The 13,596-nt window shown below is 41.1% G+C and overlaps 1 protein-coding gene across 7 annotated transcripts in view; it reads left to right on the top strand.

Annotated features, from left to right (window-relative positions):
• The window catches only part of kalrna (kalirin RhoGEF kinase a), a 713,874-nt gene that overhangs the window by 663,658 nt on the left and 36,620 nt on the right, over window positions 1-13,596 (top strand). The gene's annotated exons all lie outside the window — the stretch shown is intronic.

Below are 13,596 nucleotides of genomic sequence, written 5' to 3'. Positions count from 1 at the left end.
TTTTGGGGAAATGGTTGGCGTGGACTAGTTGGACGGAATGGTCTGTTTTCATGCTCTATGACATTTTTATTTGAGAACAAAAGTAATTTTACTAAATCTTTTTCAATCAAATAATATTGCACCATCCCATTGTTCATCTAACACTGCCAATGAAATCCTCACTCCACTTCACTATCATCCCCAAGACTCCAACTCCACAACCACTCCTCCATCAAGACCTTCGTGGTCTCCAACATTAATCAGTCCACTGATGTAAATTTCATCTGCACACACTCAAGGCTAAAACATCAGGCTGAAACAAATGATACAGGACTGCTCTTATCAGTGAGCATCATCACTCAAAGTAGTAGAAGGAAAGCAGAAAGTAGTTGAGGCCAAAACATTGCTATAATTTCACGAATGAGTTGGATATAGCACTTGGTGTTAAAGGATTGAATGGCCTACTCCCATTTCTATTTTCTGAGCTTCTATGTTTCTATTTGGAAACATTATATACAAGTAAATTGTTGCCCACATGTATGTCAGTGACGTCCCCACTTGGTAAACAACCCAGGCCACCTATCTGAGAGTGAATTGGAACCTTCTCGAATTGAATATTAGATAAACTGGACCCATCTTATTGACTTCTGCAAAAGAACTATCTAATCTTGCTCCTTACAGAATCTCTGAGTCAGGCTAAATCATATGGTCCAGAGCCTCTATGCCCTGTCCAATTTTCTGCATCCAATCCTTCACCAAATCAACATATCTGGAGATCTTTGCTGAGATTTTATAGGGTCTTGTGGAGTGTGCTGGAAGTTGGAGGAGTGCTATGTCTGGTGAGATGGCAAGGGTGCTGGGTCCATCACCTTACCACCAATGTTTGCCTTTTAAAAAGTGGTGGATATGGTGTAAGGTGGTTGTGAAGGGGTTAATTTCTATGTTACACTGACTCCATCATTTTACTAATGACACACAGTGTATGGGTGAAAACAAAGAGTTCTACTCTAACTGTCAGAGAAAATAAATATATCCATGCCTGATCCTGAAGGTCTTAATAAATATGCCAAACTAAATGTAGTTACATTTATTGCTTCCATGTGATAAACCTTCTTGTTAGCTAGGAAAAGTGCCGCTTCTATTGATATTGTATCGTGGTGCATCTTCTCCATTAATCATTAGATAGGCCCAAAACAAAGTAAAGAAAAAGTAGGATAGGTGGTAGCAAACTGGCTCAAGCAATCCAGTACCTCATTTGGATAGAGGTGACAAAGACCATGAGGTAACCGGAGTGGACATCTGGGGAAATACCACAAGGTTGCAGTGGTGCAGATCTAAACCCTACTATGAGGAAAATAAATTCAGAGGACACTGAAGAGAAAAACCCAAGCGAGTTTATTACTTTAGGAGCATTAGCACTCTTAGAAGACACAGTCAGTCAATAGCTGAAACATGATTACTGACCCAAAAGAGACAACAGCAACAAAAAGGCAAGCCCTCATCACCTTTACACTGCACAAGTCATAGGTATGAGAAACAGTGAAGGCCAGAAAGAAATTTAGACCGGGCTTAAAGAATTAGGAAGATCTCAGACTTTATTTAAATTGAAGATGAGAACATTTAAAGAAGATTAGTGGAAAAGTCTTGCAGGAGAGGAAAAATTATGAAAATAAAGATTTGAAAGGACCAGAACTCTGTGATTAAATCATGCTTTCAGCAGACTTTGGGCAGCATGATGGCTCAGTGGTTAGCACTGCTGTCACACAGCACCAGAGACCCGGGTTTGATTCCAGCCTTAGGTGACTGTCTGTGTGGAGTTTGCACATTCTCCCCATATCAGCGTGGGTTTCCTCCGGTTCTTCAGTTTCTTCCCACGGTCCAGGTTAGGTGAATTGGCCATGTTAAATTGCCCATAGTGTTCAGGGATGTGTCGGTTAGGTGCATTAGTCAGAGGTAAATGTAAAGTAATAGGGGAAAGGGTCTGGGTAGGATACTCTTCGGAGGGTCAGTGTGGACTTGCTGGGCTGAAGGGCCTGTTTCCTCACTGTAGGTGTTCTATGATGATATTCATTTAATTTTTTTTGTGGAGATAAGGGCATGGTGTTTTAGACTGTGAGGGGAGAGAAAATATTGATTTTACCTCGGAAAACATGGGAGGTCCATCTTTGACTGCAAAAAGTTGAAAAGTACTACAAGAAGTAAGTCACCAGCAATTTAGTTGTTATAACAGGCAGGAAAACTAAGTAAGCAGTGTAGAAGTATTCTAAACAGAGAACATTTTAAAAAATACTGAAAGCACTAAATTATTATTGAACAGTCAGCAATACAATTTAAAGTTTTATTGAGTTCTTGTTTACAATGAAGGGCAATACAAACTTGAAAGAAAAGCTGTTCACAAAGAAAATGTTGTAGAGTCTAGCAAGCTCCAGAGAGCATTGATCTTTGGTGAATGCAAGAATACATCTGAAAGAATAACACTTTTTAAGCAAAAGTTAAAATTTTAAATTTTAAGCAATTTTAAAAAAACCTCACTTGTAATAAGATGAGATTAGATTACTTACAGTGTGGAAACAGGCCCTTCAGCCCAATAAGCCCACACTGACCCTCCGAAGAGCAACCCACCCAGACCCATTCCCCTACATCTAATACTATGGGCAATTTAGTCACGGCCAATTCACCTAACCTGCACATTTTTGGAGTGTGAAGGAAACCGGAGCACTCGGAGGAAACCCACGCAGATACGGGAGAATGTGCAAACTCCACACAGACAGTTGCCTGAGGCAGGAATTGAATCCGGGTCTCTGGCGCTGTGAGGCAGCAGTGCTGACCACTGTGCCACGGCGCCACCCACAAGATTATTTGAGAAGAAATTGAAAAAGGGAAATTACTTCCTAGAATGTCAGAGTAGGACCATATAGCTCATAAGATGGAACTTCATGGAGGTGACAGTTCTTACAACACAGTAATATCTCAAATCAAAATCTAAATGCAGAGCTAGCATCCAGTTATGAAGCTTCAGGAAAAGAGGAAGTTACACAAGTGAACAGCACAATATGGTAGAGCAATTTGCTTTAGAAAAGAACGGGGAAATTGATGATTACAGTGATCCAGATTTCACAAGACTTATTTCTGTCAATGAACATAATTTTAAGCTTGATGCAGTCCTGAGGTGACTGTCATATCCAAGAAATTACTACAGTTGAAGAATCAGATGCCATAGCCAACGGAGATTTGACTTTGTGGTGTAAGTGAATAACTATCAAGAGTACAGGTATGCAACAAATTGCACTGCAAAGGAGAAGAGTCAGTCATAAATGTGCATGTAGTTTGCAATTGACACTGCTCACATTTGAGCTTGCATTTAGCTTTGGGTCTTAACGTCCTAAAGATGTCAGAAGGAGTCCCATCAGTTTCAAAAGAACAACTACTCCAGGAACAAACTATAGTCAACCAGCCATTCAAGTGATCAGATTCCTAGAGCCATGGTGGAATGCAAAATGAAAGAATCTGTTGGGTTTGCCTATGAAATTTCTTTGCCTAAAAGAAATATTTCAATTTGCCAAGAGGAAACAGTGGTCAGCAAGCTAAAGAAAGCCCCGAGCGACTGTCTGTGTGGCTTCATCACACAATCCAAAGATGTGCTGGTCAGGTGAATTGGCCATGATAAATTGCCCATAGTGTTAGGTGCATTAGTCATGGGTAAATAGAGGGTAGGGGAAAGAGTCTGGGTGTGTTACTCTTTGGAGGGTTAGTGTGGATTTGGTGGGCCAAACGGCCTGTTTCCATACTATAGGGAATCTAATCTAATCCTGACCAATGACTCCATTCAGCAAGGTTCTGAGTCCACCTCCAGCAATGCTGCTGTTGCTGGGTTGCGATCCCAGCAGTAGCCACTTTCCCCATTGATGCCAAGGGAGCTGAAGAGCTGCTGACTGAAGATGCTGGTGCTGCAACCCAGTCCCTCAAAGGGACAGCAGGCATTTAGAAAATTGAAATGAAAATGGAAAGTGCTGCAGAAGTTCAGCAGGTCTAGCAGCATCAGTGAAGAGAGAAACAAAGATTACTGCAGTTCCCTGTTTACTTAGCATCTTTCACATTGTCTTGTTGCCTGTTCCCATTGTGCAGTGCACAGCGTGCCGGTATGGTATGGCACACTCTGTCGGGGCTATACTTGAGGTCCTCGAGATTGGTCCAAGTAGCAGAACCACATTGTCTGTTCCCCACAGCCCTAGTTGTCGCACCATCACCAACTTTGCAAAAGTGTCACACCAGCTGAGTGACTGACACATAACATCCAAAAAGTGAATGCCAGATGTAGTCTGAGCCCCTTCCATCCCTGATCCACATCAAGCACCATTGTATTTTGCAGAGTCCAGCGTATATGACACATGCTTCCCTCATTCACAGCATATTTGGAAGTGATGGGACATTTTTGGTCAGTATTCACCTCTTTTCAAGCCATTATATTTTCCTCTTCCCCTATGCCTTGACTGCTGTACTCCTTTAGCAGTGATGCCCCACCCATTGCCCAATCAAGGCCTCTTGGAATCCTCACAATGAATAACACATGGATCCGCTGGACTGTATTTGCCCCAGAATATGTCCAACTGACAAACTCCCCAAAAACATAACAAACCAGTCCTCTGTCTATTTGCAGTTCCATGACCAACAACATGCAATTCCCCTGAATGTGTGTGATGGCTGTACATGACCGACTATTGCATACTCACCAGACCATCGTTGGACATTTGCCGTGACCAGGCATGCCTGACAGATGACTGACCATGGACTGTGTGCCAACTGTACCTGTGACTGATAGTCTGGAGCCCCTGAATGACAGCAGCCCTCTTTGACTGAGAACGAACCCCCACCCACTTTCCAACATGGACATTTGGTTGAATAAATAGGCAGGGTATTTGCTGCCCAGGCAGATGGTACACACTGTAGTTGTTAGACTGACATCTCCTGCTGTACAGCAAAAAACCCTTCTTTTCCTGCCCCACTCAGGCAGATCCTTACTGGTAAGCATAGTTAGCAGGCTGTGTCTCCATACAAAAGAGCATGTCAGTACAACAGGCAGCCTTTGGCTGTGGCTAAAGTGCCAGAAGGCAAGGCACAACATCCCAAGGCAAGACATGGCCAGGCATGGATGTCGTGAGCGTGCATGTAGGCACTAAGAGAGCAAGCAAGCAGTCCTCCTGAGATGCAGCCTGTGAGCTGGGTGCCTCCACTATGTGCAAAGTTCCTTACAGCAGTCTTTCTCTTCTCATCCATAATGTGGCTTGCAATTCAGGTCTGTGCTTCCTAACTGCCCCAGAACTGAATTGGAGAGATGCCATGAGGATCATGAAAGGTTGGCAAATGCAGGATGCTAATGTCTGTGGATAAGGGCTGTGTGTAGCTGCTTCTGCTCCCCTTGATTCATGTTCTGACATGTTATTTGGTGCTGAGCAACATGAAGGATCCTTGCAGTAGCAGCAGGTTGAAGTTGCCAAGCACCTGTTCTGATCTCCCTGTTGAGAATTCTTGACATCGAGCTTATTCAGCACATTTGGTAAGGTAGGAAGCTGAGTCTTAATGAGGCACGTTGTGTTGTTAATAAGACAGATAACAAACTATAATCCCAGTATAATTGCATATTTGGCAAGTCACTGCTGTTTAGTGAGAAACTCATCTTGCCACCTATTAGATGCAGAAAGCTGTAGTGACTTGCTCCAAGCATCAAGATCACTGGATTTTTCACACGATTCTACTGCCAATCTCACCACAGTCCACATTGCTCATGCCCAATAAGACTCCATATAAATTACTTAAGGGTAGATTTTCCTGTGCCCTCTACTGCTGTTTTCAGAGTTGTCCTGGATAACAAGAGTGAGCTGCAGTTTCTCAGAGTGGTGTGAATACGTTTTGATACCCCAAGGGATTCAGTTGTAGAGTCATAGAGTCATACAGCACAAAAACAGACCTTTCAGTCCAACTGGTCCATGCTGAACATAATCCCAAACTAAATTAGTCCCACCTGCCTGCTCCTGGCCCATAACCCTCCAAACCATTCCTATTCATGTACTTATCCAAATGTCTTTAAAATGTCGCAATTGTATCCACATCCACCACTCAGGAAGTTCATTCCACACGCAAACCACCCTCTCTGTAAAAGATTTGCCCCTCATGTCTTTTTTACATCTCTTTTCTCTCACCTTAAAAAATTGCTCCCTAGTCTTGAAATCCCCCATCCTAAGGAAAAGACAACTACCATTAACTCTATAGATACCTCTCATTATTTTATAAACTTCCATAAGGTCGCCTCTCAACCTCCTACCCTCCAGTTAAAAATGTCCCATCCTACCCAGACTTTCTTAATAACTCAAACCTTCAATACCCAGCAACATCTTGGTAAATCTCTTCTGAATCCTCTCCAGCTTAATAATATCCTTCCTCGGGAGTACCTCAATAACTTCTGTATATGGTAAGAGGGAGCAATATATAAATTTTAGATAATATTCAAGTTGGATGAGCAGCAAGGATAAAAGGAAGCTGCAAAGAGATATTAAGAAACCAATGGTCTAAGCAAAAGCTAAGTGTCTGATAGATGTCAGCAGCAAAAATGAGACAAAACAATTTGGCTAAAAGTCTTATATTTTGAAATGTAGAATATTTGAGATGAAGAAGAGGCAATATCAAGTTCAGGTTCATAAGACATGAAAAATAATATCTCACGAGGTAAAGTCATAAAATAAAACAATTGTTACAGGGACAATTTTTGACAATAGCAACTTGTCATAACAACTTTGAAGTGGCCAAGATGAGGTCTTGATCTGATATGCCATTTAGCTCGTGTTTAACCCAAATGACGCCTTGGAATGCATCTTGAATGGCTGTCTGCTGAATCATTAGACTAACTTTCTTGTGCTTATTAATAAGGCCGCATAAAATTTTGATGGATAGCATTTGATAAGCTTAACAATGAGCTAGTTATTTGAGGGTGAGGGGTTATTGCCAAAGATTTTGAGCACTATTTAAAGAATATCACCTTCAAGGTTCACTTGCTTCTGGAGTTTAAAGAGGACACTTGAAATACATTGGAAGACCTTTGAGGGAATTGAGGGGAGTAAATGAGTTGAAATGAGGAAGCACCATCTGCTTCAGGACAGAGGGGTAAGAGGATGAGGTAGACTCCTTCCTGCCTGTGGATGTATGGCTATCTCCTATTAAGCTTCTCCACCAGGAATTCCAGAATCATATCCATGAACCTGTTCACCCCCCAACATTGACTCTGAGCCATCCTGAAACAATGTTATTGTGTACACTTTCAATTGGTCATAATATTGAAAAGTGCACTTTGAAACAGGCATATCTCATTCACAAAGCATCTACTTAATGTCTGTTTCAATCTGACACTGTTCACTCCTTTGTCCGATAAGTGGAATGTATGTTAACGGTGAATCGACCTAAAACCTTAGCAAGACCACATTCTGAGTATGTTGTCCAGTTTTGCACTGCTAATGCTGGGAAAGACGTTAAGTAATCGATTGGACTTCAGATTTACTGGAATGCTGTCAAGTATGAGGAAACACAAGGAACAGAGGAAATTAAGGTGTGATTTGTAAGAGATGTTTATGATTATGAAGAGTAGATAAGAAACATGCTTGCATTTTTCAAGGGATCTGAAGCGCAGAGATGTGGACATAAGGTTAAATTTAAGAAAAATAGAGCACAAGAGGAACTTGGTTAGTTTCGGATTGTGAGGCTGTGGAATTTGCTACCATTGTTAGTGATTGAGGCAAGAGATCATGTCAATGAAAGGAATATTGTAATGTAGGGACAAGGCAAGGATTTCAAAACTATTATTCATATGGTTAAACATAAACATGAATCAAACAGGCTGTTTTCATGCTATCGTTTCCATGTGATCCTACTGGACTTGATACTGAGCATCTGAAAAATGTGGAACAACAATCAACACAGTCAGCTCTTTCGATCTCAAGATCATGTCTGTTCTCACAGATTCTGTACCTGATATCAAGTCATGCATATGTCACAATTTCCTTCAAATATATCCACTTCAGGATTATCAAAGTTTACAAGACTGTCACTCATTTCATTTACTAATTTAAAAAGTAATTAACCACAACTGAAATCTCAAATAAATTTATGTGGCAAAAGGATTAACATGGATAAACTCAAGGTAAAAAATCCTTAGTAAGACTTCAGTTTGATAACTGGGTACACATTTAGGATTCACATTTGAGGCAATTCAGTGCAGGGTCACTGGCATGGGGAAGCCCATAGAGAAAAGACAAGAAAAATCAGGCATCTATTAATTTGTGTTCGAGGTGGTTAAAAGGGAGAACTGAGAGATTTTGTTATTCATCCATAAGATATTGGTATCACTAGTTAAGCCAGCGTTTATTACCCATCTTTCATTGCCCTTGAGAAGGTGATGTTAAACTGTCTTGTTGAATTGCTGCAGTATTTGGGTTGTAGGCCCATCCACAGTGCTATTAGGAAGGTAGTTCCAGGATTTTGATTCAATGATGATGAAGGAAAAGAGATATGTTTCCAAGTCAGGATGGTGTGGGATCTGGAGGAAAAGTTGTGGCATGCATCTGTTGCCCTTAGCTCTGTAGGTGATAGTGATATGGCTTTGGTGTTGTCAGAGGATCCTTGGTGAGTGACTCAGTACCAAAGTTTCAGTGTGTGCTGTGACAGGATCATGCCTGGAAATCTTAGACAGACCTGACTTCCAGTCTGGCAAGGAGGATGCAGGAGTAGATCACTGCCACATGATTGTTGCCTGCTGCTGCTGCAAGGTAGTAAGTCAACACCATAATTATCATTCCACTCTGCCCAAACACAAAGAGTTGTGGTCCTTTTTTAAATGTAAAATGTAGGATTAAGAGCAGAAGAAATGTTCACACACTAAGGATTGTGAGAATGTGGAATGCTGTAATGGTGTAATTCATTATAATATTACAATATTACATTGCAACAGTGACTACACTTCAGAAATATTTACTTGGCTATGAAGTTCTTTGGTATAACAAATGGTTATGAGAAGTGCAATATAAACATGTCAGCTTCATTCTTTTTAAAGCAGACCCCATGCCAAGATTTAACTATAGATATGCTGAAGGAAAATGAATACAACAATTGGAAATAGAATGGACATTTTGATTAGGATTGCTGGTGACACGGAGGAGAAAAAAACTGTACAAAATGCTTACAGAAAACTGTTCAATTCATAAGCCATGCAATGAAAGTTTGCCAGAAAATATATCTACCATGTGTATATTTATTTCTTCAGTTTTAGATTATGCATGAACTATTTGTGCCTTTAGGCTTGACTATTTCAAAGTACTGACTACCTCATGTAAAACTGCAGTCATCCAGAACTCTGTCTCTGTCTGAACACGCAGCAATCCTTATTCATCCCTGTGCTTGCTGCCCTACATTAACTCCCATTAGGCAACCTCTTGATTTTAAAATTCTCAACCTTTCTCCAAGATTGATACTCAGCCCTGCCCTTCTTATCTCTAGTCTTTCTATCCATCTGAGATATCTGCAATCTTCTAATCCTGGGCTCTTGAGCACCCCCAACTTTAATCACTCCATAATTGGCAGACATGTATTCAGGTATGAAGATGTTAAACTCTAATGCTATCCCGAATTGGCTGTGTCCTTCATCCCACTATATAGGCAGCCCTTAAACCTTGGCAAAAGTGAGGACTGCAGATACTGGAGATCAGAGTCAAGAGTGTGATGCTGGAAAATCACAGCAGGTCAGGCAGCATCCGAGGAGCAGGAGAATTGATGTTTCAGGAAAAAGCCCTTTATCCTGATGAAGGGCTTTTGCCCGAAACATCGATTCTCCTGCTCCTCGGATGCTGCCTGACCTGCTGTGCTTTTCCAGCACCACACTCTTGAGTCCTTAAACCTTGCCTGTTTGAACAAACCTTTGGTAATTTCCCCTCATATCTCCTTTTGTGGCTCAGTTTCAAATTTTGTTTAGTAAAATTCCTGTGAGACATTTCACATAGTAAAGGTTAAATGTGCTACATAAAGGCAAATTATTGTTACTTAAGTTTATCAATTTGAATTTGCACCTAAATTAGATATCATGCCTTGTCTATTGCTGTTCCACATGTAGCATTCAAAGAATTTACTGATTGTTAAAGTATGTATTCAGATCATTGTGCAATCCATGCCTGGGTGATGAAGATTAAGGAAGAATGGCCTTTCATAATTCTGTTAAATACGTGCCGGCTATTTCCACATTCCAACGGCAATGTTTTTCTGCTGTTTGTGACGCTCTTCTGTGGAAGTTACATCAGACAAATGGAAAAAAGTGGAAATTCATTCTCCTAAGATTTTGCCACAGAAGTGGGCAATTTTGCATTCTCACTTTTATATGTGTTTCATTTATAATTCAACCTTTCAAGTGCAGGAAGTAAAGGATAAAAGCTTCAGGCAGTTTGTGTCAGTTTGACCAATATCTGTAAAATGCTAACTTGAAAAAGATAGATCAGATAGTTCAGGTACAAATTTCATTTCCTTCCCACCAAAGGGCTGACGTATCTTTTAATTCATTCTTCCCAGCCCAAATCTCCCTTTGTTTTGAGAAAATATGCTACCTGTACCCCAAGAAAATTGTTAAGGGCATAAAGAGGCATAAATATATCTTTGGGGTATTTGATCCATATTATTTTTTATCTTTTATTAATGCTATTAAAGTTTATGAAAACAGATTTGTAAAATAATTGAGTATGCAAAAAGGGATTTAGCACTTAGTTTATAAAATGCCATTAATTTCATTGAGCGAAAACAATCAACCTGAAATTTTCCTATCTATTGGAATGTTAAATCTGATGTATCAAAGGGCCGGAGTTTGTTATATGTTCTCCAATATTTTGAGTTTTCCTTCTAATGAAGGTTCCAAATTATAAAGGGAGGGGAGGGAATTGGACATTCTTAACAAGTCGGGATAGAAGAGTGAGGAAATTCTGGTTGCAATTTATCCAACAGTCACTTGAGGTCGCCCTTCCCTACCTCTGGGATGCACATTTGACAAAATTCTAGAAGCAGTTTGCTATGCTCTGATTTGGCTAACAGAGACCCAAAATTGCTGTGCCAAATAATGAGTGTTGTCACTGCACAACCATGGAACAGCAGCAAGATGTCAGTTTGTTTACTTAGCACTCCAGAAAATTATTGTTGGTTCAATTATTATACATAAATATAGAATGCTAAGAAAAACGAAATAGGACACAATCAAATCAATACTTTCGCCAAAATAAAGCCTTCATGTCATTGCAAATCAGTCTTGAAAGGGATTGAAAATAATATGTAACACAGTCACAGAACAATGAAGTTTGAAATTCTATCCTTCCAAAGGACAACAATATCTGAAATACATGATGCTTGGTAAAAGATTTATCCCTATATTAGGTGGCTCCAATCAGAAATTGAAGCAGACACTGTGAAAGAGCACTATAATCAGAGTTATAGGTCTACAAGATCACAGCACAATAGTCAGTATCTTGTTACAGAGATTGAGCGATATGTGTGGATCTATCCTCCAAAATAACCCTGAGAGAATCTGTAAATTCATTGTGGTAAGCTGCATTGTACATAAGTTCACCATACAAGGGGAACCTTTTGAATTAGCAGAGAAGGAAAATCAGGAGGAGCACGAGAATAAAATGACCAAGAAGCCATGAATGAAGGGGAAGAGTAAGAATCAGTAATACCCATTGTCAGAACTCCGCAGCTGCTAAATAATACAATAATATTGAATTACCCTCCCCCATCATGCATCAGCAGTCCTTATACCGGAGGTATCATCGTACTGGAAGATTGGAAGGAGGATAATGTTATTCCTCTTTTCAAGCAGGGTAATTGGGAAATCCCTAGCAATTACAGACCAGTCAATCTTACGTCTGTGGTCAGCAAAGTTTTGGAAAGCATTCTGAGGGATAGGACTTGTGACTATTTGGCAAAGCATTGTGTGATTAAAGGCAGTCAGCAAGGCTTTGTGAGTGGCAGGTCATGCCTCACAAATTTTATTGGGTTCTTTGAGAAGGTGTTAAGACAGGTCGATAACGGTCGAGCAGTGGATGTAGTGTATATGGACTTCAGCAAGGCATTTGATAGGGTTTCCCATGGTAAGCTCATTCATAAAGTTAGGAAGTAAGGGATACAGGGAGATTTGGCTATCTGGATTCCGAAATGGCTGGCTAACAGAAGGCAGAGAGTGGTTGTAGATGGAAAGTATTCTGCCTGGAGGTCAGTGTTGAGTGGAGTCCCACAAGGCTCTGTTCTTGGGCCTCTGCTCTTTGTAGTTTTTATAAATGACTTGGATGAGGAGGTTCTGGGGTGGGTTAGTAAATTTGCAGATGAGAGGTCAGTGTTGAGTGGGGTCCCACAAGGCTCTGTTCTTGGGCCTCTGCTCTTTGTAGTTTTTATAAATGACTTGTAAATGACTTGGATGAGGAGGTTGAGTAAATTTGCAGATGACACAAAGGTTGGAGGTGTCATCGATAGTATAGGGGGCTACTGCAGGTTGCAGCGTGACATAGACAGGATGCAGAGCTGGGCTGAGAAATGGCAGATGGAGTTCAACCTGGATAAATGCGAAGTGATACACTTTGGAAGGTCGAACTCGAATGCTAAATTTAGGATTAAAGACAGGGTTCTGGGCAATATGGAGGAACAGAGGGATCTGGGTGTGCAAGTACATAGATCCCTCAAAGTTGCCACCCAAGTGGATAGGGTTGTAAAGAAAGCATATGGTGTTTTGGCTTTCATTAACAGGAGGATCGAATTTAAGAGCCACGAGGTTTTGCTGCAGCTCTACGAGTCCCTGGTGAGACCACACTTGGACTATTGTGTTCAGGTCTGGTTGCCCTATTATAGGAAAGATACAGAGGTTAGGAGAGGGTGCAGAGAAGGTTTACCAAGATGCTGCCTGGACTGGAGGGCTTGCCTTATGGAGAAAGGTTGAGTAGCTCGGACTTTTCTCTCTGGAGAGAAGGAGGAAGAGAGCGGACCTGATCGAGGTGTACAAAATAATGAGAGGAATAGATAGAGTCAATAGCCAGAGACTTTTGCCCAGGGCAGGATTGATTGATAGGAGAAGTCATAGTTTGAAGATATTAGGAGGAAGGTATAAAGGAAACGTCAGAGGTAGGTTTTTTACCCAGTGAGTTGTAAATGCATGGAATGTGTTGCCAGCTGTGGTGGTGGAAGCAGGGTCACTGGGGACATTTAAGTGACTGCTGGGCATGCACATGGATAGCAATGAGTTGAGGGGTGCGTATGTTAAGTTACTATATTTTACATTAGGATTAAATCTTGGTACAACATTGTGCCAAAGGGCCTGTTCTGTGCTGTACTTTTCTATGTTCTATACACTAGGAGAAAGTGAGGACTGCAGATGCTGGAGATCGGAGCTGAAAATGTGTTGTTGGAAAAGCGCAGCAGGTCAGGCAGCATCCAAGGAGCAGGAGAATCGACGTTTCGGGCATGAGCCCTTCTTCAGGAATAAGGAAAGTGTGCCAAGCAGGCTAAGGTAAAAGGTAGGGAGGAGGGACTTGGGGGAGGGGCGTTGGAAATGCGATA

The sequence above is a fragment of the Chiloscyllium plagiosum genome, chromosome 7 (genome assembly GCF_004010195.1).
Source record: "Chiloscyllium plagiosum isolate BGI_BamShark_2017 chromosome 7, ASM401019v2, whole genome shotgun sequence".
Classification (NCBI taxonomy): Eukaryota; Metazoa; Chordata; class Chondrichthyes; order Orectolobiformes; family Hemiscylliidae; genus Chiloscyllium; species Chiloscyllium plagiosum.
Note: the sequence above shows the minus strand (reverse complement) of the source record. Positions and strands in the feature narration are given on the sequence as shown.